Below are 25,912 nucleotides of genomic sequence, written 5' to 3'. Positions count from 1 at the left end.
ACTACCCTGGCCAGCAAGATCTCCGGATCTGTCCCCCATTGAGCATGTTTGGGACTGGATGAAGCGTCGTCTCACGCGGTCTGCACGTCCAGCACGAACGCTGGTCCAACTGAGGCGCCAGGTGGAAATGGCATGGCAAGCCGTTCCACAGGACTACATCCAGCATCTCTACGATCGTCTCCATGGGAGAATAGCAGCCTGAATTGCTGCGAAAGGTGGATATACACTGTACTAGTGCCGACATTGTGCATGCTCTGTTGCCTGTGCCTATGTGCCTGTGGTTCTGTCAGTGTGATCATGTGATGTATCTGACCCCAGGAATGTGTCAATAAAGTTTCCCCTTCCTGGGACAATGAATTCACGGTGTTCTTATTTCAATTTCCAAGAGTGTAGTACAGCACTCTCGTACTATCCCAAACTTCCTAACTGCAAATATGTACGTCAGTCTGATGATTCGAACTGTTGTGCTACCGTTCATTAACAGAATTGCAGAGGGTCGTTTGCAAAAAATAACACCCGCTCACATACCGTTGTTGTAACCCGATATTCTTGACATGTTGCTGTTGCCTTTGGTTGCTCGATCCCTCGATCTCTCACCAGTCGAGCACATATGGGACATCATCGGACGTCAGCTCCAGCGTCATCTTATCATTCGTGACGTTGGCTAGATTGGACTGTGTAAAAATTAGGACTTCTTACGGCCGATGATGACCGCGCAGTTGAGCGCCCCACAAACCAAACATCATCATCATCATCCAGCGTCATCCACCAACATCATTTACCGTCACTCTGGTGACTGACTAACTGCAACAGGCATGGAAATCTATCCCACAAATTGACATCCGGCACCTGCACAACACAATGCATGCACGTTTGCTCACTTGCATGCAACATGCTGGCATTTACACCGGTTATTGGAGTACCAGAATTTCACATTTGCAATGGATTATCTCGCGCTTACATTAACTTCTGGTTTTGCAATGATAATCACTTAAATATTTCACCTAAAAAATTTATTCCCGGAATTTCATTAGTCTACATAAATTTTTTCGCTGTTGCGATTTTTTTTCCCATCAATGTATAATATACTGAAGCTGTGCGACACTGTCAACAGAGAATATTTGAGAGAATAGACTAATTACCATATACAGACGGGCCCAAAAAAGTGTATCCACTGTTTAAAAGTCCATAGCTGGCAAACTATTTGACGGAGTTGTCTCATCTTTGGTAGTGTAATAGTTTGTAGTTCCGGCAATCGCCACACAAGCGTTGTATTGCGTTGTTTTATTTTGTCAGATGACAGTCGCCAGATAGTCAGTCTTTTCTTCTTAGTTGCACCTAGTTATTCGAGTAAACATGGCTGGTGCAAGGCTTACATTCGATGAAAGAAAGTCAGTTTTGAAGTGGTATTTTAAATACAAAAACATTAATGAGGTTCAACGGCAATGGTGAAATCAGTATCAAACAGAGCCACCGACACATTTAACGATTCGTCGCATTCGAGACAAATTTGAAGCCGAAGGCTGTGTTAAAGATGTACACAAACAACGATCTGGACGATCTGAAACCGTAACAAGTCCAGCTAACTCCCGTCGTGTGTTACAACAATTCACTCGCTCACCACAGAAGTCTGTGAGACAGTGTGCCCGTGAAACTGGAGTGAGTCGCTCAAGTCTTCGGCGAATTTTGAAGACAGCAAAGTAGAAGTGCTACATCCCACGATTGCTACACGCAATGAACAGGCCGGCCGTAGTGGCCGTGTGGTTCTAGGCGCTACAGTCTGGAGCCGAGCGACTGCTACGGTCGCAGGTTCGAATCCTGCCTCGGGCATGGATGTGTGCGATGTCCATAGGTTAGTTAGGTTTAATTAATTCTAGGTTCTAGACGACTGATGACCTCAGAAGTTAAGTCGCAAAGTGCTCAGAGCCATTTGAACCATTTGAACCAATGAACGAGGACGACCCAGATCGTAGAATGGAGTACTGAGAGTAGTTTACAAACATGGTGCGCAACGATGAAGAGTTTGCAGAGATGATTGTGTGGTCCGATGAGGCACAGTTCAAACTCAATGGTACAGTAAATCGCCACAATTGCATCTACTGGGCCGCCGAAAATCCGAAAGTCCATGTAGACAAAGCCGTGAATTTGCCAGGAGTAAATGTGTGGTGTGGGGTGTCTTATCGAGGCTTGATTGGGCCATTTTTCTTTGACGGCACAGTTACCGGTGAGGTGTACCTTCAGAAGCTTAAGACATCCATTTTACCTGCCATCCGACACTTGTATGGAGGCGGAAAGATGGATAGGCCGTAGAAGTGCTGTGGAGTATTCACCACGTTCCCCAGACGTAACTCCTCTGGACTTTTACCTGTGGAGAACACTAAAGGACGTCGTTCATCGACAAAAGCCACGCACATTGGGTGTACTTCGAGAATCCATCGTACATTCATATGCAAATATCCAACTGAACACGTTGCAGTCAGTAGTTCGTGCTGCAATTCGGCGGCATCGTTTGTGTGTGGATGGTAATGGTGACCATTTCGAACACCTGCAGTGATATGTTTAAGTTGTACTTTAAGCTACACTTTCACCAAAAATGAGACAACTCCGTCAATTAGTCTGCAAGTTATGGACTTTTAAACAGTGGATACATTTTTCTGGACCCCTCTGTATACTCTAAGCTGCGACTGGGTGTTTTCTTTGAAGCAGTGTGTTGACATGCTCTAGAAGCGTCCTAAGCAATATTCAGCGTCTCTCTGCCGTTGATACTCCGTACTGCGATGCAGTCTGTCTCCCTACCAGCGGTGTTCGTCATTTTGTCGTCCGACTCTGGAACATCGTATGGAAAACTTCACTTTACTGATGCGTGGACGACGGTCCGAATGTGTGGCTGTGAGCCAGCGCTGTCATGCTGATTTGTGTACGCACACAAGGAATGATGATTCAAGTGAGTGTGTGTGTGTGTGTGTGTGTGTGTGTGTGTGTATGTGTGTGTGTGTGTGTGTGCGTATGCATCAGTTTCTGTGTGTGCCCCGCGCACCACGCTTGCTGCCTCACCGCAGAACACACTTCGCATTGCTCCACAAGCTACTGACTGTCCGCTGAAAAATGCTCCCTCCGGGGAAATTTCCCGGAAAGACGTCTGCCAATTAGCGTGGAGAGCCTTCCAGCTGCGCTCGGACAGATGGGAGCACGCACGTTGCCGCCAACGCTTTGAAACCGTTACGTGAGTCGCGTAAAATGATTCGAACCGGAATAAAGACACCGATAAAAGGGAGGTAGCGAAGCACTCTGCCCTTTCCTTTTGACACACGTCTCTAGCTGCATCAACATTTACGTTGTTTAATTGGGCCGACACAGGCGAGTTTCGCTGTAAACGGTTATTCATCCAGGAATTGATGTATCAAAGGCGCCAGCTACCCTCGTTTCCTAGAGCAGTGATGTTACTGTATCTGCTAGCACGAAAGTCCTTTGCAAATTACTGTCCCTTTTGTCAGCGGTTGTAGTGTATAACTACTACTCTTATCAGTTTTACCCGTTAGCAGCGCTTGGAAAGCCGAATGCTGCAGTTCATGCAAAGACTTTGTAAACATTAAAACCTTAGGTTTGAAATTGTCAAATTAAATCTGTGTACCGGATCGGCACTCGAGACCAGAAACTCGCCATTCACAGACTATGTCGCACCAAGTAAGTTATTTACCCAGACTCACGACCCGTCCAGGCAGCTGCAGTTCTAATGGTACCTCCATCCTGTTCTTCAGACTTCACAGAAAGAAAAGAACAAGATGTAGCTAAGAGACAGCCCACGTCCGTCCGTACCCCCTCCACCGCTCACCTCCGCCCCACATAGATAGGTTCACCTGCTTGAACAGCAAAGGTTTTCTAACTCTGCAAATACCGGATCTGTTCTTCGTGGTGTGCAGCTTGCGTCTTAGGTAGGACTGGTGACTATAGGTTTTAATGAGTACGGTATGCTGATCAGAAGCTTTAAATCACCACTTTACTTCTTCCAGCCAGCGAAAGTTTGTTTCAGCAGCAAAATTCAAGCCAACTACCTCACACGCGAACACCAAGAAGAAAGAATAGTTTAACCATAGCCTATGGAATGCTTTCAGAATTGATATTCCTCTGCATCCTATTTTGAATCATGAACAAGGTTCTGTGGTGAAGTTTCGAGCCCGACACAATTTTGATATCTGATATCACTTGACTGTCCTACAACACTTGTAACCTGCGGCTCATGTCGTCCAAAAGGAGAGCTTCAGTTTATGAATAGCCGGTCGGTGTGGCCGAGCGGATCTAGGCGCTACAGTCTGGAACCGCACAACCGCTACGGTCGCAGGTTCGAATCCAAACTCGGGCATGGATGTGTGTGACGTCCTTAGGTTAGTTAGGTTTAAGTAGTTCTAAGTTCTAGGGGACTGATGACCTCAGATGTTAAGTCCCATAGTGCTCAGAGCCATTTGAACCATTTCAGTTTATGAATGCGTCAATGACTTTGCCAGTTCTAACTCCAACGAACTTCACAATTACTCTGTTCGAAAATCTTGAATGCTTGGTACTCCACAGCTTTCCAATCTTTAGTAAAGGACGTCTTCTATGCACCATGAGCCGCACTAGAAATGTTTATTTGCAAAAACCGGTTTTCAGGTTTAGAACCCATCACGATGAGCCCTCAGTCTTGTGAACTGCGATCCAAATCCAATATTCAAAAAGGACATGTTCCTGTCAGACATATTGTTTATTGTGTAAACAGTCAAACTTGATTATTAAGCAAAAAGCTTAATGTCAGCATTAACTCAAATCATGCGTTTGAGAAAAAGTTTACAATTAGTAATTCAGTACGCCTGATAAACCCAGTCAAATATATTCACTTCTCAACTTCTCTGCTTCTTCTTAGATGTCACTAACATCCCTGTCACTTAAGCTACATCCATTATCAAAACGAACTTATCCAAATTCAGTATAATGAGCCAAATATAAATTAATGAACTGAGGTGACATTAATGAATTAGTTCTATATCAGATATATTCTAACCTCTCCCGGTTGCCATCACTGGACTGGTTTCGTGGAGGTACCATCGCTGTATTATAGTTTGGTCCGCAGGTGCTGCCATCTGGCTATGCCGAACCGACTTACCAGTTGAGAACCATTCCACCATCTTAGTATGAACATTGTAGGTTACTGTGAAGACCAGATGTAAATCTAAAGCCGGCCGGAGAGGCCGTGCGGTTCTGGGCGCTACAGTCTGGAACCGCGTGACCGCTACGGTCGCACGTTCGAATCCTGCTTCGGGCATGGATGTGTGATGTCCTTAGGTTAGTTAGGTTTAAGTAGTTCTAAGTTCTAGAGGACTTATGACCTCAGCAGTTGAGTCCCATAGTGCTCAGAGCCACTTTTTTTTTTTTTTTTTGTAAATCTAAGAAGAAAAGTGTGTAGTTTGATGCAGCGTCTTTCGAGTTGGATTGTGTATGGTGATAACATCGGTTATACCAGGCCTGCTTGGTGTATACGATTCGTAAATGAATCTTATCTACTTTTCATGGAGATATTAGTTTTTTATTACCTACCGCTACTGTCTATCTAATAGCGTACATAGTAGACCTTAAATCGCTGCCATCTCGCGTGGGTGGACCGTAAAGTTGCGTAAGGATATCATCTGCGCAAACAATAGTAGAGTTTAGAATGAAATTTTCACTCTACAGCGGAGTGTGCGCTGATATGAAACTTCCTGGCAGATTAAAACTGTGTGCCGGACCGAGATTCGAACTCGGGACCTTTGCCTTTCGCGGGCAAGTGCTCTACCGACTTAGCTACCCAAGCACGACTGACACCCCGTCCTCACAGCTTTAATTTGAATGGTAGGAGACGAAGTACTGGAGGAATTAAAGGTGTGAGAACTGGGCGTGAGTCGTGCTTGGGTAGCTCAGTCGGTAGAGCACTTGCCCGCGAAAGGCAAAGGTCCCAAGTTCGAGTCTTGGTCCGGCACACAGTTTTAATCTGCCAGGAATTTTCAATAATAGAATGTATTTATTTCACTGGCAAGAAATACGTACAAGAGCCCATTCTTGTTCATGTGACAGGCACATAAATATAACTTGAAGTACACATAGTAAACTGTAATTAAATATTTAACAAATGATGTTGAATTGTTCCACCTCATTAAAATTGTTCTAACGAGTTGAGTTAAAAGCAGCTGTGAATTATATTTAATACTACAACATTGCTCTCACACACACTGTTTAAATGTACTGGAATGCACTTCACAGCTGCACAGTTATGTTCAAATGGTTTTAAAGTTTACCACGCAGAAACCCAACAAAATTTTCATGGCTTTGAAACTCATTTTACAAATAACGTTTGCTTTATGATTACTTAAAGCATATGTAACCTATCCTTTTGAAGTTTTAAAAATAGCGGGAGGAGTTAAATATGGAAGATGGAGAGAAGAGAAAACGCAGCGAGCAACTGGTGCTGTGCGAAATGGTGATCTCGGTTTGAATGGTGCTGCAAAGCAGTATCGTGTTCCCAAAGCAACTCTCAAACGTCATCTGAATTACAATTAGAAGAGTGTATGTTTGGCATCACGCCTACTGGCTTACGAACGATAGCATTCAAAGTTGCAGAAAGAAACAATGAACCGCATATTCAACCGTGAGAAAAATATGGTCGGTAAGAAGTGGGACCACAATTTTACGAAGAGACATAGAGAACTCTCGTTGTGACAACCATAGGCTCCATCCATGGCTCGTGCCACTGATTTCAACAAAGAGAAAGTTGCAGAGTTTTTTCAACATTTTCATGAAGACAATCGAAGATAACGTGCCGGAAGCTTCAGCAGTTTTTAACGTCGATGAAACTGGGCTATCCAAAGCACAGAAAAACACAAGGAAAGCAATTGCTAAGAATGGAAAAGAACATGTTGAATCCACCTCGAGCGGAGATGATGGTGTTACAACAACCGCTTTTTGCTGCGTCAGAGCTACTGGGCATTTTGCACAGCCGATGCTGATCTTCAATCGTGGTCGTGGTAAAGATGAGCTGAAGGATGGAGCATCTCTTGAGACAGGCTTCGCTTTCAGTCCGGATAGCGGAGAAAGAAACAAAGAAGTATTTGGGAAATATCGGGAACATTTTATTGCTTATGTGAGATCTTCAAAGTAGCATAAAGTTCTTCTTCGCCTTGGTGGTCATACAACCCATACAAACAAATGTGGAAGTACTGCATCCAGATCGGGTGAGTGGAGTTGTATTGTTTTCTCTTCCCTGGCACAACATGCATAAACTGCAGCTGTTAATGTGTCTACAAACCGTTAAGTAATTACTACATACACGAAATGGAAAAATGGCTACGAGGATATCCGGGACGCGCAGTGACCCAGTTGCAAGTTTCAGCAATCGTTGCAGAAGTATTTGGGAGGGCACCAAATATAGAGACGGCAATTGATGGATTTGCTCGTTCAGTCGTCTGTGCTGTGGGTAGAGATGTCTTTAAGGGTTATCACTCTCCTGCCAATAATGCAGAGTTAATGCAATAATGAAGAGTTACCACCAGTGAGAGTGATGGAATGCTCATTAGGTTTAACATCTTATTCACAAACCTCAGCAAGACCACCAACAACTGCAAAGTACATCGGAAAAAAATCCTACTGAACCCAGCCGTTTGGCTGTTTACTTAGCAGACTTTTGTCTTATTCAAAAAGCTATCACGTCACTGAATGCCATCTTAAGAGACGGCACAAAAAAAGCTTTACTACTGATAAGTTCTCCACACAGGGATCAATTAGAACGTAGCGCTAAAGCTCCCGCTAATCTAAAATGAAAGCTGCTTATTGTGAGTCAAACGAAAGAGATGAAAGGCAGCAAAGGAAGCAAGTGAAGAGCACTAGCACCACGATTGATTTTGCCAGCTACGGAAAAATCGCTCAGTGGAAAACATGATTCAGTGCATGGCATGTAGAAAGTAGGTGCATGAAAACTGCGTTGTAGTTAGGAAGTACGCAAGGCAATTATTTTATAAAGTAACCAAAATTTCATTTACTTTCATAATAACGTCATATTAGAATTGCACAGTACTTTAGTATTCGTCCGATTTAGTTCTTTCTGTTCAGATTAAACATTCTTAGTTCATGTTAAATTAATTTCCACCTAATAATCCTCTTATTTTCTGAATTTTGCCGTGGGGCCGTATTGAAATCCATCCAGCCGTTGTATTCTCGAATAAGGGGTATTTAATCATGAAGTATCGAATATTCATCTAGTGGTCCATTCATGGAAATCAGATGCTCTATTATAGGAAACGAGTATACATGCATGGACCTTTACGGATAATATTTCAGGAGTTTTTCCTGATGGAGTTAATGTTATTTCAGGGACAACAGCCATACAGTGAAGTATAGGTTACCTGAAGAATTCTGACATTCAGTTTCACAACATTTGAAGCATTGACTTTCCTTCAGTTCGAGACAAAAATTAACTGGTCCGTTGATAGCAAACTTACCCCATATGAACAAAAATAAGTTCTAGCTGTCACAAACACTTGCCACTTTATTTTGAGATCATATCGAAAACAAATTTTTTGAAAATTCCTGGAACCCAACTAAGACAGTCATTCACTTTTGCTATTGCGCAAATGATATACTAGTTTTTTTCGATGGTATTCCGTAAAAAATGAAGACATATTACCACCGATGTAATCAGTTACGTAAAACATCACCATTACCACAAAACACCAAGAAAATGGAAGTATTAACTTTTTGGACCCGGCGTTTGAAAGAGAAAGAGATGTCTCCCTTTTCAACATATTCCTGAAACGCACAACATCTGACTGCATCCTCAACAACAGTTCTTGACGTGCACCATCCCATAAAGAAGCCTATTTCTGCTCAGCGACTTACTGGTTAATCAAATACCCTTTAAACGGGACGAATATTTATGCTGAAATACACACAATGGAGAAGGCTACATATCACAATGCTTATGACCCAAAATTAGGTATAAAATTACGGACAAAATTCAGAAAGAACATAGTAACAACAAAACTCAGTTCACGTTAGTAAAGAGCCACAAAGTAGAAAAAAGATTAGTTTATAACTTTACCCTACTGAGCTCAAATTTCCGACACAATAAATCGTTTGTTTCAAAAAACAAATCCGTAAACTGGTTTCAGGACAGAGAAAAATATAAGATCGCGTCTTATACACGGTATAGATCAGGGATGTACAAATTCTCCTTTCAGCCTACCTTGATGGAAATAGGAAATGGAAGCCTCAGTGGATATAAAAAGCCACATCCTGGTGGTATGCAACGGGGAAGGAAGCTTGTTATGACAGAAAAGCTTCATCTTCAGAGGTTTCCTTTTTAGACTGACATAAAATGATAACCGAACTTTTTGTTTACGAAAATGCCTTTGGAGAATTCAGAATGAACTATTTTGGCCACTTAGTATGAATTCAGCGAAGTCAGAATACACAGCCTGGCAAAACTAAATATAATTGATGTAACTGGGGCCATGATTGGCTGAAACGCATGAAGCCTACATAAATTAGACTTCCAAAGAATTACTTAGGTTGGTGTTGCGGTGTAATAGATATCTTCGGGTTCTTGGGTGCAAAGGGGCGAGACTTCCAGAGATGGTTCTGCTTGCTACAGAATACATGTTAGAGGTGACTTGATGAAGGTTCGAACTGAGAATAGCCAGCACTAATCGAAAGATAGTTGAGGTTGCAGAGAAAAACCATTCATAGCCTAATAAATAAATAAGTACGAAATACGCCAAAAATGAAAAAAAGGACAAATAAAATCCGTCATTTGCTGGCCTGAAATAACTCAAAATGAATGTACATTTCATTGAGCCGTCTTGCGATACTCGGGTAAAAAACATCTTTTAATCAACATCCGAATTGTACTCGTAACACTACAGTGAAAGCGCACGGAAAGATCTGCTACGCAGCGTAGCACCGCGGGAAGACGGCCAGGCAAGCAGGACTCCTTTGCCTGTCTGGGTTGGGCATAGCTTGGCTTGGATGGGAGTAAAGCACTGTACCGTCCTGCTTATAAAGTGCGGTCACTTTCCTGCCTGGGTAACAGGCAAGCATGGGCGGGTTAAAAGCGGAGTGTGTGCACATCTGATATGTACTGTAGATATGAGCAAACATGTAACATAGGTGTGTATAAAACAAGATGTAGTGGATGTGATAAGTTTTATGCTGGGAAAACAGGGGAGAAACTTCAAAACGAGGTTTAGAGAACATATTAATGTTATCAAAGCCAATTCCTCAGAATTCAGCGCCAATTTAAGAGAATATAAGGATTATGCTAAAGACGTTGACTAAAAAATTACCATTCTCTATATAGCTGAATAAGTCAGATTATTAAATGTTATATAAAAAATTAAAAATATACACCCACGTTCACCGGATCTGATGTCCCCGGATTTCTTTGTGTGGGGAAAGTTGAAGGATTTTTGCAATCGTGATCCACGGACAACGCCTGACAACATGCGTCAGCGCATTGTGAATGCATGTGATAACATTACGGACGGCGAAATACTCGCTTTTGAGAGGAATGTCGTTACACTTAATGCCAAATGCATTGACGTTGACGGACATCATTTTGAGCATTTGTTCCATTAATGTGGTATTTGGAGGTAATCACGCTGTAACAGCAAGCGTTCTCAGAAATGATAAGTTCGCAAAGGTACATGTATCACATTGGAACAACCGAAATAAAATGTTCAAACGTACTTACGTTCTGTTCAAATTGCTCTGAGCACTATGGGACTTAACATCTACGGTCATCAGTCCCCTAGAACTCAGATCTACTTAAACCTAACTAACCTAAGGACATCATACACATCCATGCCCGAGGAAGGATTCGATCCTGCGACCGTAGCGGTCACGCGATTCCAGACTGAGGCGTCTAGAACCGCACGGCCACACCGGCCGGCTTACGTTCTGTATTTTAATTTAAGATACCTAACTGTTACCAACTGTTCGTCTAAAATTGTGAGCCATATGTTTGTGACTATTACAGCGGCATCTAGCACAAAGCTAAAAAAGTGGTCCAACCAAAACATTCATATTTCTTTACGTACTACTCGAATATGTAATACAAATGGGGGTTCCAATTTTTAAAAAAACGCAGTTGATATCAGTTTGTCCTATGGCAGCGGCATCTAGCGGGCCAACCATAGCATCATCTGGTTTACCCCTTCAAGCTAGACAAGTCTTTGTAGGTTTTTCGTTTGACGCGTATTTCGTGAGATATTTGGCCCGGTCACGATCAATGGATCACCCTGTATATAAACATGATCTTGGAAATAACTAAAGATGGGTAATATAGACTCCTTTACACGTCAGTTTCATGTTAACACAATATGGCAGTTATGTCAAACGTTATTGAGAATTGTCACTGCCTAAGATTTGACAGCTGTAAATACGTGGCAACCTATATACCATGTGGTAGGACAGATTTCAGATTCTATCGTATCAACTGACGAGCATTTCACTGCTATAGAGTTACATAATGAAAGTAGACTTATTTAACTGCTGCTATATACACATTTTGTTGAAATCGGGGAATCGATGTTGTTTGTTCCTCTGTATCAGATGCCACTGATGGTGGGCTATAAACCCGGAAACCGGTTTTGGAAAATAAATGACTCTCCAGTGTAGCTCAGGGTGTATAGAAGGTGTCTTTATTAAACTTTAGCCTGACGCAGTTTTGCATTATATCATTCAAACATATTTAATGTCCCATCATCTTCAGTTTAAGTCTGGTATTGTATAACTGTGTATTTCCAGATCGATTTGATCTTAAAATTAATGTGCACATTCTTTACAGTATAACGTATTTCAGTCAATATGAGTTGACACTTTAGAATAAGCTTGCTGGGAGACGACACGCCAGGTAACTATATAACATACAAGCAGTTACGTCCCTTAAGTCCCTCTGTCTCTCTCTCTCTCTCTCTCTCTCTCTAATTCCACATCTCCTCCTAAACCTTATATATATATGAGATCTGAGTACCCGACATTGCCTAGATACGTATTTATCCCAATTCTGTTGGTCCATATACTGTTTCCTCCTCTCTCTGTCCATCTTCTCCTCCCCCTGTTGAGTCAATCTCCTCCTCTCCCTCTCTGTCCGACTCCTTCACTCCCTCCCTCTGTATTCCTCCTCCCGCCGCCTCTGTATCCTCCTCTGCAAAATGTGTTGTGAATTGAGCACTGAGTAAAGAAGTAATAAATTAAAACTACATGCATGACGCAGCAGTTTCTCACGCATCTCATTGTTTATGAAGTCATGTCTCCTGAACTAAGATTCGTACAGTGATATATTTTTGCCGGTACATTCACTGGTAAACGTTAATACTGCCTGGTAAGTTTATTGCGAATAAAGTTATTAGTAAAGAAGTAACAAAAGATCATGCCTGATGCGAAAGTTGTATTGCATAAGCAGCCAAAATCTAGTAAGAGATAATTTTTTTTCTTTCATTATTTTGTAGGGGGTATGAGCTAGAAAAAATCTCGCCAAGGTTTGTAGTTACGTGTAAAGTTTATTATTAGTCACTAGGGTCTGTCATTCTCAGATACTGGATGAATGTAGTCTGGCTATTGGTGCGTCGTGAGCTATAGAGGTATGTGGCTCTTACACCACGGTGGTTCTTTCCAGGCAGTAACTTACATGTAAAAGCTTTGGTTGAGATCGATCCAGAGCTTTAGGAGGTGACGTGTTATAATAGAGAGAGAGAATGATGTCTGCGTATGATATGCACCTTCTTGCATGTTACCATCTTCCATGGCAGTATTGTAAAGTTCAGACAGCCATACATGGCGACGAACTACTATGGCACTGAAATTTGGTCAATTCATAGTTTTTATATTCGAATGCTGTGCGTTCTATTACGGGCAGTGAGTCGAATTAGTCAGTTGAAAGCCAGTTTTTGCATACGTGAAACGTTAAAGGAGTGGTGTTACTTGTAATAGTAATATACTGAATAACCCGATTTTTCACTGACTTAGTTTTGCTTAGAAACAATTTATGAGTGTTTTGATATCAGGCACCAATGGTCTCAGCTGACACATTGGAGAGTAATTGTATTTCATTTGATTTCTTAGTCCCTTTTACTTTCGGTTCTGTGTTGCACTGAAAATATCTATTGAACACTGTAAATGTCAACGTTCTAAGCTTTGCGTCTTGTTGGAAACAGACTTGTGCCATTCCCTGACAATAGTTGCTGCTGATAGCAGAAAGGCTAACTTTAGCCTTCACTTTTAAACTTGCTTTACTGCTACTTAGTTCTGTCTCAGTTTGTGTTATATTAGTTGCATAAGGGGCAGACAAATGAAAACGAGACAGTTGTGAAAGAAGTAACGAAACTGTTTATTATTTCAAAAGTAGTTGCCATGATTACACGTTTATTCTACCGTGACACAAAGTTGTCAGTGCCCTTATGGGAAAATGTCTGCTGTACGCTACGGAACCACGGTTGTACTTAGGCGTGCACCTCTTCGTCCGAAGCAGATCGACGACAACGAGTGTCTTCCTTCAGGGCGTTGTTGAAATAAGCTTGGCAATGTGTGGGCAACAGAAAATATTTTTACATGAAATTAATGTTTGTCTTGTCTCACAGTGGGATAAATGCATAAACAGCTGTATTCATTACCTTTAAACTTACATTTTTTCCACTTTTCTCATTTTCATTTGACAGCCTCATATATTACTGCGTACTTTAATTGTATGTTTCCTTAAGACTGTCTCGAAACTAATAAGTCATGTTTTACATATATTTATAGCTGTACATAAAATTAATCATACGAGTGCCTAACTTGGCTCTTTAAGTACATTTGTCATTTGGTGTTTCATATTCTTGTAGTCATAAAATGGGTCCGCAACGGCTGAATCTGGTAATGAGCCACATAAAATCCATTCTAAAATTCGAATAAACAACCAACAGTTGCTGCAGCTGTGCACAGGTTGTCCCGCGAGGAATAGTCAATATTCTGGGATACGACAGCAACGACCATTCGAAGCAAAAAATGGTTCAATTGGCTCTGAGCACTACGGGACTTAACTTCTTTGGTTATCAGTCCTCTAGAACTTAGAACGACTTAAACCTAACTAACCTAAGGACATCACACGCATCCATGCCCGAGGTAGGATTCGAATCTGCGACCGTAGCGGTCGCGCGGTTCCAGACTGTAGCACCTAGAACCGCTCGGCCACTGCGGCCGGTATTCGGAGTAAGACAGTCTCGTAAACATGGGCTCTAAGGTGCATGCGTTGAGATCTGTGAGTACTAGTTCATCTGCTCTACTGTCACACACATCTCCTCTAATGAATAAGTGATCTAAGTATTAAGGCATGCATTTTAGAGCTCATGTTTATTACACAATCTTTTCTTGCTTTAGCCATTACTACCTCTTCGACAAATATGGAAATCAAAGAGCCTGTACTACAAGATTTGTTTCACTGTATCGAAGGTAAAGAAGTGCTCATAGCTCTTAACGTATACATTTTAGGGTCCATGTTTAATAGACTTTTTTTACTTCAAATGATGGTTTCCGTCGTACCCCTGACTACTGAGCACTCCTCCTGGGAGTTAAATAAATAATGCAGCACATTTTTCTCAGAAATTAGGTTGATTGTATTCGGGAGAGTGCCCGCACGCTCCGCCATTGTAGAAGCCACAGCTGCTGCAGCCGGCCGGCGGGCGGGAGATCGAACAGGGTTGGGCATCGTTGTTACGATGCTTGCTCAATGACTGACCGTGCTTTAGTTCAGTGCATTTGTCACCGCAGATATTCTGCAATCGCATATGGGTGTCTGTGATGATCTAGTTTTCCGCCAAAAGAAACTCAGTGACAGCTCTCTTCTTCGAACGTAACTCCGCTACAGAGCCTCCATCTATCGGAACTTCATGGAACTGTAGGGGCTGAAGCTGGGGTATCCCATGATGTCCCACAACAAATTCCGCAAATAGGCAGAGAAAAAAATTGTTGTGGTAAGTATTGAACTCCCCACGCATCCTTCCTGAGACTGATTAGCAGGTTAGATGCGAAAAATACACAGTTGGAGGCACTGTATTCAAGACTTGCCAACACACGGGCCATTGACAGCTCAGAAACCGGTCTCGAAACGCTCTGTTCTATGTACAGGGTGTTTCAAAAATGACCGGTATATTTGAAACGGCAATAAAAACTAAACGAGCAGCGATAGAAATACAACGTTTGTTGCAATATGCTTGCGACAACAGTACATTTTCAGGCAGACAAACTTTCGAAATTACAGTAGTTACAATTTTCAACAACAGATAGCGTTGCGGTCTGGGAAACACTACTGAATGAAATTACCCGAAACCTTTGACAACGTGTCTGGCGGAATGGCTTCACATGCAGATGAGATGTACTGCTTCAGCTGTTCAATTGTTTCTGGATTCTGGCGGTACACCTGGTCTTTCAAGTGTCCCCACAGAAAGAAGTCACAGGGGTTCATGTCTGGCGGATAGGGAGGCTAATCCACGCCGCCTCCTGTATGTTTCGGATAGCCCAAAGAAATCACACGATCATCGAAATATTCATTCAGGAAATTAAAGACGTCGGCGATGTGGCCGGGCACCATCTTGCATAAACCACGAGATGTTCGCAGTGTCGTCTAAGGCAGGTTGTACCGCCATAAATTCACGAGGAATGTCCAGATAGCGTGATGCAGTAATCGTTTCGGATCTGAATAATGGGCCAATGATTCCTTTGGAAGAAATGGCGGCCCAGACCAGTACTTTTTGAGGATGCAGGGACGATGGGACTGCAACATGGGGCTTTTCGGTTCCCCGTATGAGCCAGTTCTGTTTACTGACGAAGCCGTCCAGGTAAAAATAAGCTTCGTCAGTAAACCAAATGCTGCCCACATGCATATCGCCGTCATCAATCCTGTGCACTATATCGTTAGCGAATGTCTCTCGTGCAGCAATGGTAGCGGCGCTGAGGGGTTGCCGCCTTTGAATTTTGTATGGATAGAGGTGTAAACTCTGGCGCATGAGACGATACGTGGACGTTGGCGTCATTTGGACCGCAGCTGCAACACGGCGAACGGAAACCCGAGGCCGCTGTTGGATCACCTGCTGCACTAGCTGCGCGTTGCCCTCTGTGGTTGCCGTACGCGATCGCCCTACCTTTCCAGCACGTTCATCCGTCACGTTCCAGTCCGTTGAAATTTTTCAAACAGATCCTTTATTGTATCGCTTTTCAGTCCTTTGGTTACATTAAACCTCCGTTGAAAACTTCGTCTTGTTGCAACAACACTGTGTTCTAGGCGGTGGAATTCCAACACCAGAAAAATCCTCTGTTCTAAGGAATAAACCATGTTGTCCACAGCACACTTGCACGTTGTGAACAGCACACGCTTACAGCAGAAAGACGACGTACAGAATGGCGCACCCACAGACTGCGTTGTCTTCTATATCTTTCACATCACTTGCAGCGCCATCTGTTGTTGAAAATTGTAACTACTGTAATTTCGAAAGTTTGTCCGCCTGAAAATGTACTGTTGTCCCAAGCATATTGCAACAAACGGTGTATTTCTATCACTGCTCGTTTAGTTTTTATTGCCGTTTCAAATATACCGGTCATTTTTGAAACACCCTGTATTTTTCGTGTTTCTGTGTTGGTCCTTTGCATTTGAGTACGTGCAGCACTGTACGACGCAACGCTTTTTTCCCTCTCAAGGGCGTAGGAAGATCCCTTGGGTTACGCGTGAGCGCCCGCAGTGTAGTAGCTACAGTGGAACGGAGGACCAGCCGGGCTGCGCTCTGCTCTCGCGGCCACAGCCCCTCGTTTTTCGCTGCCGCTGCCGCTGCCGCAGCCGAGGCTGGTGCACACTTGAGCACGCGCGGGCGCCGCGCCAGCCCCCGCCCCTGCCACAGCGGCAACCCTCCTGACGCAGCGGGCGCCCGTTAAGTCGTCCTCGCCCCCGCCGCCTCACTTGCTGCGCTGCCACCCTATCCTATCCGTGTCCTCTCCCCGCCTCTACACGTACACAGCGCGCACCCCATTCAGCCGCAATCAGCTCATCAGCGACGCCCTCACACTCTGTCCACAGTCCGTGTGTGAACTACCGCTCGGCTTTATACAGCAAGTTAAAATTTTTCTCGTGGAAACTTACAGCTCTCGTAGCGACCAGATGTCACCACGAGATCATATCCCGTTTCATATTTTTTGCTACTGCATTACAGCTGCGTTAAATGAAGTGCAACTAGCTTCTAGCACTGAGCCAATACCATGTCACAGTCAGAAATCCTCTACCTGCTGAAGAAAAGGGGGCTAATTTCGATATTCGTTGTGCTTAATACACTGCTGGCCACCGTAAATGCAACACCAAGAAAGACAAGAGGTAGCACAACAAAATTTATTTTGTAGATAACATGTTGACCAAGTATCAAATGATTACGTTTACAGACGTCTGTGACATGTGGTTCCTGCCAGAATCAGTAGCCAGAGTAGCCGCCATTGTTGGAGATCACCGCTGCCACACGTCTCGGCATTGAGTCAAAGAGACGTTGGATGTGTTCCTTGGGTACAGCAGCCCAAGCAGCTTCCACACGTTGCCAAAGATCATCTGGTGTGGCAGCTGGGGATGTAATCTGGGTCACTCGTTGAGCAACCATGGACCACATGTTTTCTATCGGCGAAAGATCCGGAGAGCGAGCCGGTCAGGGAAGCAATTCAATCTGGTTATTGAGGAAGAACCTTTGGACAATGCGTGCCACGTGTTGTCGCGCATTATCCTGTTGAAATATGGCTGTGGCCGAGCCCTGAAGGTAAGGAAGGACAACTGGCTCCAGCACCTCGGATATGTAGCGCCGGCGATTTAAAGTACCAGCAATGCGTACTAGAGGCGTGCGAGTGTAATATCCAATACCGCCCCATACCATAATACCCGGTGCAAGACCAGTGTGGCGGTGCATAATGCAGCTGTCCAGCATCCTCTCTCCACGGTGTCTCCACACTCGAATCCGACCATCGTGGTGCTGCAGACAAAAGCGTGCCTCGTCAGTAAAGACGACGTCATTCCATTCTGCCGTCCACATCCGTCTGTCATCACACCATTGGCGACGGAGACGTCTGTGGTTCTGCGTCAGTGATAGACGAAGCAATGGACGTCTTGCGGAGAGACCACTCTGCTGTAAACGGCGTCGAATGGTACGCGCAGACACTGGATGATGCGTTACAGACGCAATGTGCTGTGTTATGGTTCGGGATGTCACTGAGTGATCCGTCACTGCCATGCGCACAATTTGCCTATCAGCACGTGCAGTGGTGCACCGAGGTGAATGCGATCGACCACGTCGGTCCGTCGTACCCTCCTGCATCCAACGGTCACATATCGGCATTACAGTTGTTTGGTTTCGTCCAACACGACTAGCGATTTCTCTGTATGATAATCCACAATCTCGGTAAGCCACTATCCTTCCTCTGTCGAACTCGGATACTTGATCAAAAGATGTTCGCTGTTGTCTACGAGGCATAACTGATCGTCTTGTGAAACAACCACAAGGTAAACACACGTGCCGAACGTACACTCGTCGAAATCGCCAAGCCTTAAATGGCGCTATGAGGTGGCGCCACAGGCGCGCGTGATGTGCGTCTGCGCTGAAATCCTAATCAGTTGCATATCTCATCGCTGCAAACCCATGGTGTAAATTTCACTTGATTCGGATGCTTCCTTCAGGGTGTTGCATTTACGGTGGCCAGCAGTGTACATTTGCGTAACACCACAGTTTGAGTGCCAAATGATCTACAGATGTGTTCAAGCATCCTTTTTAAAATAATCATTCCTGCATGTGTCATAGAAATGAACGTATTGTAATAAAATACCTTCATGAAGTTTCGTTTTTCTTTAAGTCTTAACCGGCGTTGCGGAGTCTCTGGGGCTCCAGCGAAGTATGAAGTTGTAGTAACTTTGGTACTTGTTGACCAGGTAACATGCGCTGTTCAGAATGTTCCTGTGGTGTGAAGACACGTCGCGTGCTCAGGCGACTTCAGTCTGTTATCAAGACATACATTGTAAACAACAAGCTTAGAGTCCCTAGCGATGCTGACAGTTCATATCGAGATGGCGATCTGAAGAGTAACGTTACTGTCGAAAATGCTATTTCAAGTGATCACGAATCAGCAGGTGAACTTTCTGAAGATGAATCTGATGACGAAGATGAGATACAGATTACTGAAAGTGGAGACGAAAAGTGTGTGTTCAATGAATTGCAAATCTATAAGACTCTAAAATATTATCTCTTCTTTATGCGTGTTGTTACCACTGTCAGTACATCTACATCTACATGGATACTCTGCAAATCACATTCAAGTGCCTGCCAGAGAGTTCTTCGAACCACCTTCACAATTCTCTATTATTCCAATCTCGTGTAGCGCGCGGAAAGAATGAACACCTATGTCTTTCCGTACGAGCTCTGATTGCCCTTATTTTATCTTGGTGATCGTTCCTCCCTATGTAGGTCGATGTCAACAAAATATTTTCGCATTCGGAGGAGAAAGTTGGTGATTGGAATTTCGTGAGAAGATTTCGTCTCAACGAAAAAGCCTTTCTTTTAGTGATTTCCAGCCCAAATCCTGTATCATTTCTGTGACACTCTCTCCCATATTTCGCTATAATACAAAACGTGCTGCCTTTCTTTGAACTTTTTCGATGTACTCCGTCCGTCCTATCTGGCAAGGATCCCACACCGCGCAGCAGTATTCTAAAAGAGGACCGTCAAGCGTAGTGTAGGCAGTACTCTACTGTTTTCCTACAGAAGTAAATGTTTGCCCTTTTCTTGTACTTCAGACCTTACCAAATGTCTATTCGACAAAATATGTTTTTATATGTCAGTATCTTGCTGGGAAATAGATGTAACAGAAAGACTATATTTATTTTAGTAATATCTTTAGCTTAAGATTTCTCGCTTTTGTTTGTTTCTAAACTGGTTATAAATACAAAAGCACGTCTTTGATGATGTATACGTTCCTAAACGACAGCAAAAAAGTTACCAGACACTATACAGTTTGCCGGCCGGTGTGGCCGTGCGGTTCTAGGTGCTTCAGTCTGGAACCGCAGTGACCGCTACGGTCACAGGTTCGAATCCTGCCTCGGGCATGGATGTTTGTGATGTCCTTAGGTTAGTTAGGTTTAAGTAGTTCTAAGTTCTAGGGGACTGATGACCACAGATGTTAAGTCCCATAGTGCTCAGAGCCATTTTGAACCACTATACAGTTTTTTGTTTTGGAGTCCACAAGACTCACAACGCATTTAGTGTTAAACTTTTCAAACACGCCGGTTAAGGATTAACCTCACTGCAAATGAAAACTGTGGGAATCTTGTCATTTGCGGGCAGTGGTCTCACCGAGTCAGTTATGCAGGCACGACGGACAGCTTTAATTCTACTACCACCTCGCCAAATTTGACAGAAGCTGTTCTTCGTACTTTGTCCGATTACTAACTCTGGTAGAAAATATTTCACGGAGGAGTGACTTAGACAGAGTCTACAGTTGTTTACTCTCTTCCCAAAGTGTTTGTCCAGATAGGTATGGAAGAGAGCTTTTTGTAAAGTATGGAAAGCAGAACATAGTTACTACTGGCAGAACTAAAGCTCTGGAACCAGCAGAGAGTCGTAAGCTGCGGCTTTTTATCTTAGAAAGAGCATTGCCAGTGATAAACACTGATGCGGTTTAGAGTCTCGGCCCGGTGCGCATTTTGCTACCGAGAAAATTTTTCATTCTACATTTGGACGCTTTTTAACAATGGATGCTCATTAAAATTGTATGAAACTCATAAAATATACAAACACCGACTGTTTCTGGGTGAACTGTTTTATTCTGAATCCAACTTCGGTCTTTCAGACCATCTACAGAGATAACATCACCATCATAGTGTACATATGTGTACTTTATGTTTTCCAAGTAAGTTTATGAAGTTAATCCCTGTCAACAATTTCTTAAAATCCCTTTTTACAATATCCTCACATTACACACACAAGGAGTGCATATAATATTTCACAATACGTTTGTAAGTATCTCACGTAACATATATTGTCGAAAAAACATTTCAGCTCCCCTGTTGTTTCTGATGAATTAAGTTCTACTACTCCTCATCAAGGTTCTTCAGCCCAACAAAATACTACAACCTTCATTCTTTCAATTCCTTGTTACCCCTTCGTGATACGAAAAAAGTTAGACTACTGATTTCATCTAACCGTATGAGTCACTGACGTACATTGTTTCTCCAGTCGTCACGGTTTTCTGTTCTGTATATTCGAGACGAGTCGAATGACTGCCGATGTTTCTGTACGTACTGCACACTGACTGCAAGGAAGAGAGTTAATAACGTAAAACGCATTACGAAAATACCATTCTTCTACGACTCCAGGAGTCACGAGCATTTGGGGAAATCACCGGCACACAAACATGGGCAACTTGCTTAAGATATGATTTATTGGAACTCCAAAACAACTTACATGATTTGAATCCTTTTAACATTTACCTGGCTCATCTAAAGCGTTTTGTGACCGTGAAATAACTTACACTGAATAATAACCTGCTGGGAACTCTGTACAGGTGTTTTACAGACCTTGTAGACTCGAACTTCAGGAATGGATTTTAGCAGCTAGGCAAGTTGACTTTCAATTTTACTGTACATTTCGACACCTAACGCTTCTCCTAACTTGTAGTAGTAATTGCAGTACTCCGGGTACTGTTCTTCTCAGGCATTAATTACACTTCATAAGTGGTATTTAATCTTGTCAGATTTACCTTGACAGTAAATATCATGAGAGGATGCATCTTTTTCAGAGAAATTTGTAATTGTAGTGCACTGTTAATGAAACTATCCGTTTCATTGCTGCAATAACGTCTGGTACTACTACCACATATACTACCGCTGCATTTTTATCGAGACACTTCCATACGTCCGATGTCATGGCGGCTGCAGCGTAACACGTGTTAAGTTCGGCTCGCGAAATTTAGTTGATTTCGAAGGTGTTCTCGCAGGTGGTGTTGTCTAGTACAAGTGGAAATCGTGTAAACAACAGTGTTCTGTGCAGTAGTGCTATTTTTTTTCTGTGCTCCGCCAATATCTTCGAGAAAATGGTAAACAGAAGAGTCAACAGCAGCGCGTCCAGCAGCGGGGAAGCAGCAGGTGCGGTGGGCCTGCTCTTGGCGGAAGGTGCAGCCGCGGCTCCCGGTATAGCGGAGCTGGTCCGCTCTGAGGTAAACGCTGCGCTTCGCGATAAAAACAATCTCGATCTGATAGCAGGCACTATATCAGATACTGTAACGGCAGCAGTATTGGCCAAAATGCGTGAAACTGTTGAGGCCAATACTGCCGAAATTACAGCACTAAAAAAGTCTGTGTCTGAATACGAGAAAAAGGCACGAGAGTTGGAAGTGAAACTATCTGCCGCAACAGACGAGCTAGAACAGTGCCAAAGGCGAAATAGTCTACGACTGTTTGGAGTAGTAGAAAATAAGGAAGAAGACACAGACAACCTGCTTATAGAGGTTGCGCGTGAAAAATTAGGTGTTGAAGTGACCAAGGCAGACATTGACAGGAGCCATCGGGTGGGACGAAAACTACCAGGTGCTACCAAACCTCGTCCAATAATAATTAAATTTCTCTCGTACCGAAAAAGGGCAGAGATCTTTACCCAGAAGAAGAAGTTAGCAAGGACAGGGCTTACAATAAGGGAAGATCTGACACACGAACGGCTAAAGATTTTAAACAGTGCCATATCCCATTTCGGTCTTCAGAATGTGTGGACTCAGGATGGCAGAGTAATCATTAAGACAGCAGCTGGAAAGAAGACAGTCACAAACATGACAGAACTGAATAGTATTAAGTGAAGCTACTCGAGCCAAAAGTGCAAACTTAACACCATTTGCAAATTGTGACAGCCCTATACTCAGATATAGTCTTGTAATTGTATTAACTTTTCAATTATACCCATATTTGTACCTTCAACTAATTGTTTTTGTAACTGTATTAACTTTTCACTATTTTTTGTGTCTGTAGCTCTAACCATTACTTAATTTTAGTTACTGCTAATACTTTTTTCATTTTCTCAGTTTATTCTCTTCCATTCTGTAATAGTTCTATTGCAACTATTACTCTCTCGTTTAGCTCAGTAATCATCCATCTCTTCGGTTTAGATTGTTCATAACAAAAATCACCATCAGTATCACTTTGGCAAATTTCATTCTAAATTGTAGCTTCCTACGATAATCACTACCAGAATCACTTTAGTAAATTTCAGTTTAATTCTAGCTTCCTACGATAATCTATTAATTATTAAGCTTACTTCTCTCTGCTGGCAGCATCGGCCTATTAAATCACTCCCCTTTTCCTTATTTCCACCCTAACCTGTTTCAAATACGCTAATTACATTTCTCCTCTTACGACATAGGATACACACTGACACACAGCCGTCACTATTTTTGTCATATTCTCCTTGCACCGAATACCACAAATCCATTTTCTATACTCCCGCAACCCCAGGAAATCTCTTGCAGTCGCCTTTCTTTCGGCACTCGCGAAGTCACAAACAGGGCGCGCAAAATCTCGGACACCCCTGTGTTATGTCACTTAGCGGAAGCACCGGTCAGTGCCCCTCGCGGCAGGTAGTGCCCAACAAAGGGACAAACCAGTCTGCCACCCTGCTCCAGGCCGCCCAGCGGAACGCGTCAGAGCTTTTAGCAGCTCACTGCAACATCCAGTCTTTACCTGCACATTACGAGGAACTTAGCCTCCTCTTCAACCAACTAAACTACCACGTAATCCTCTTATCCGAAACGTGGTTGAAACCACACATATCCTCTGCATCTATTCATCTCCCAGGGTACACATTTCTTAGGGCAGACAGATCAAAAAAGCGAGGTGGCGGGGTCGGCGCGTATATACGAACAGATCTCAAAGCGAAAGTCTTATGTACGTCAAATCCTGCTGAAGAAAAAGAGGCTGAATTCATGTTCATTGAAATAAATATACAAAGTCTGAAATTCTTGACTGGCGTCGTGTACAAGCCGCCAAAAATAAACTCAATGAGTTCCTTCCAGTCGGAATTACATTCACTTCAGTGTCAATACGAACATGTCGTCGTAATGGGTGACTTGAACATAGACCTGCTAAGGGACACTCCCTCCGCAACAAACCTAAGAAGACTGTTTAGTTGCAATAGCATGAACATTCTTCCATTACAACCTACACACCATACGGCGCACAGTCATACTCTTATAGACGTAATCGCAACGAAACAGACTGACAAAGTAAGAGATGTTGGTCAAACATCGGCCCCTGGTCTCTCAGCACATGATGTAATATTCCTGGCCTACTCTGTGCAACCCCCAAGGATCAAATCGCGTTACATAACTTGTAGGAATATGAAACGCATTGACCCTGACGCTCTAACAGCCGATTGCTCAGAAATCTCATGGCATCAAATAATCAGAGAACCTACAATCGACGGCAAAATTAATGAACTTGGTGATAAACTCACTGCCCTCTATGACAAACATGCACCTGTGCGGACAATCCGTGTAAGAAAATCTCCTGCTCCATGGCTGACAGCTGAATTACGTCAAATGATGACTAATAGGGATGCTGCCCACAGGCGTTTCAAGGCAGATCCGAAACCCGAGCGTTTCGAAGAATACAGAAAGCTACGGAACAGAGTGAAACAATGCATTCGCAATGCTAAAATCAGGCACGCTCGCTCCCTTGTATGCAGCGATCTGACGCCCACGACTCTATGGAAGAATCTCCGTAGCTTGGGGGTCGGAAAGGCAAAATCGGAAACTACTTTTCATGTGTCAGCTAACGAATTAAATGAATTCTTCTCTGCACCTCTGAATACCAGCACGGCTGATAATTACCGTCCACAAGAATCCCCAAACATAATAACTAAAAACGATACCTTCCATTTAAAACATGTAACAACAAATACGGTAAGAAAAGCAATAATGAGAATCTCTTCTGATGCAATAGGCAACGACAGTATCGGTATAACCATGATTAAGAATGTTGCCGATATCTTAGTACCTGTCTTAACTGACATATTTAATTTTTCCCTCGTGAACGGAATATACCCCACTGCATGGAAAAGAAGCATAATTCGACCTATCCCTAAGATCGAAAACCCGCAACTGCCTAGTGATTACCGACCAATTAGCATACTGCCTGCTGTTTCCAAAGCACTTGAATATATTGTTCATGACCAAATCACTGAACACTTGCATGAATTCAGCCTATATGACAAATTTCAATCCGGTTTCCGTAAACATCACAGCACAAACACTGCTCTAATTAAAGTAACTGATGACCTGAAACGTGCCATCGACAATCGAAAGGCAACAGTATTGACGCTACTGGACTTCAGCAAAGCTTTTGACACTGTTAACTTTGACATATTGCTCAGAAAAATGCAACAGCTTAATTTCTCTGATAGTGCAATGAGATGGTTTGAAAGCTACTTAAAAGACAGACAGCAATGTGTTGTCTGCCTAAATGAAAAATCTTCCTGGAAACATGTTTCCTCGGGAGTGCCACAAGGATCAGTCTTAGGACCACTTTTGTTTTCTTTATATGTCAACGATATTTCGTCGGTTCTGTCCTCCTGTAAATATCATTTCTATGCCGACGACCTCCAACTCTACCTAAGCGTCAGACCTGAAGACGTAAACACTGCAATCGCTCAGATGAATGATGATCTGTCTTCAGTAGTGACATGGGCGAAAAACCTGGGACTTAAACTAAATGCAAAAAAGACGCAAGTAATCTTAATAGCCCATCAGAAACTAATAAGTTCAGATTTCCGCGAACGGCTACCTCCTATTCTGCTCGACGGTACTCCAATACCATATCAGAAAACAGTGA

This window comes from Schistocerca cancellata, chromosome 7 (genome assembly GCF_023864275.1).
Source record: "Schistocerca cancellata isolate TAMUIC-IGC-003103 chromosome 7, iqSchCanc2.1, whole genome shotgun sequence".
Classification (NCBI taxonomy): Eukaryota; Metazoa; Arthropoda; class Insecta; order Orthoptera; family Acrididae; genus Schistocerca; species Schistocerca cancellata.
This window is presented reverse-complemented; position numbering follows the sequence as displayed.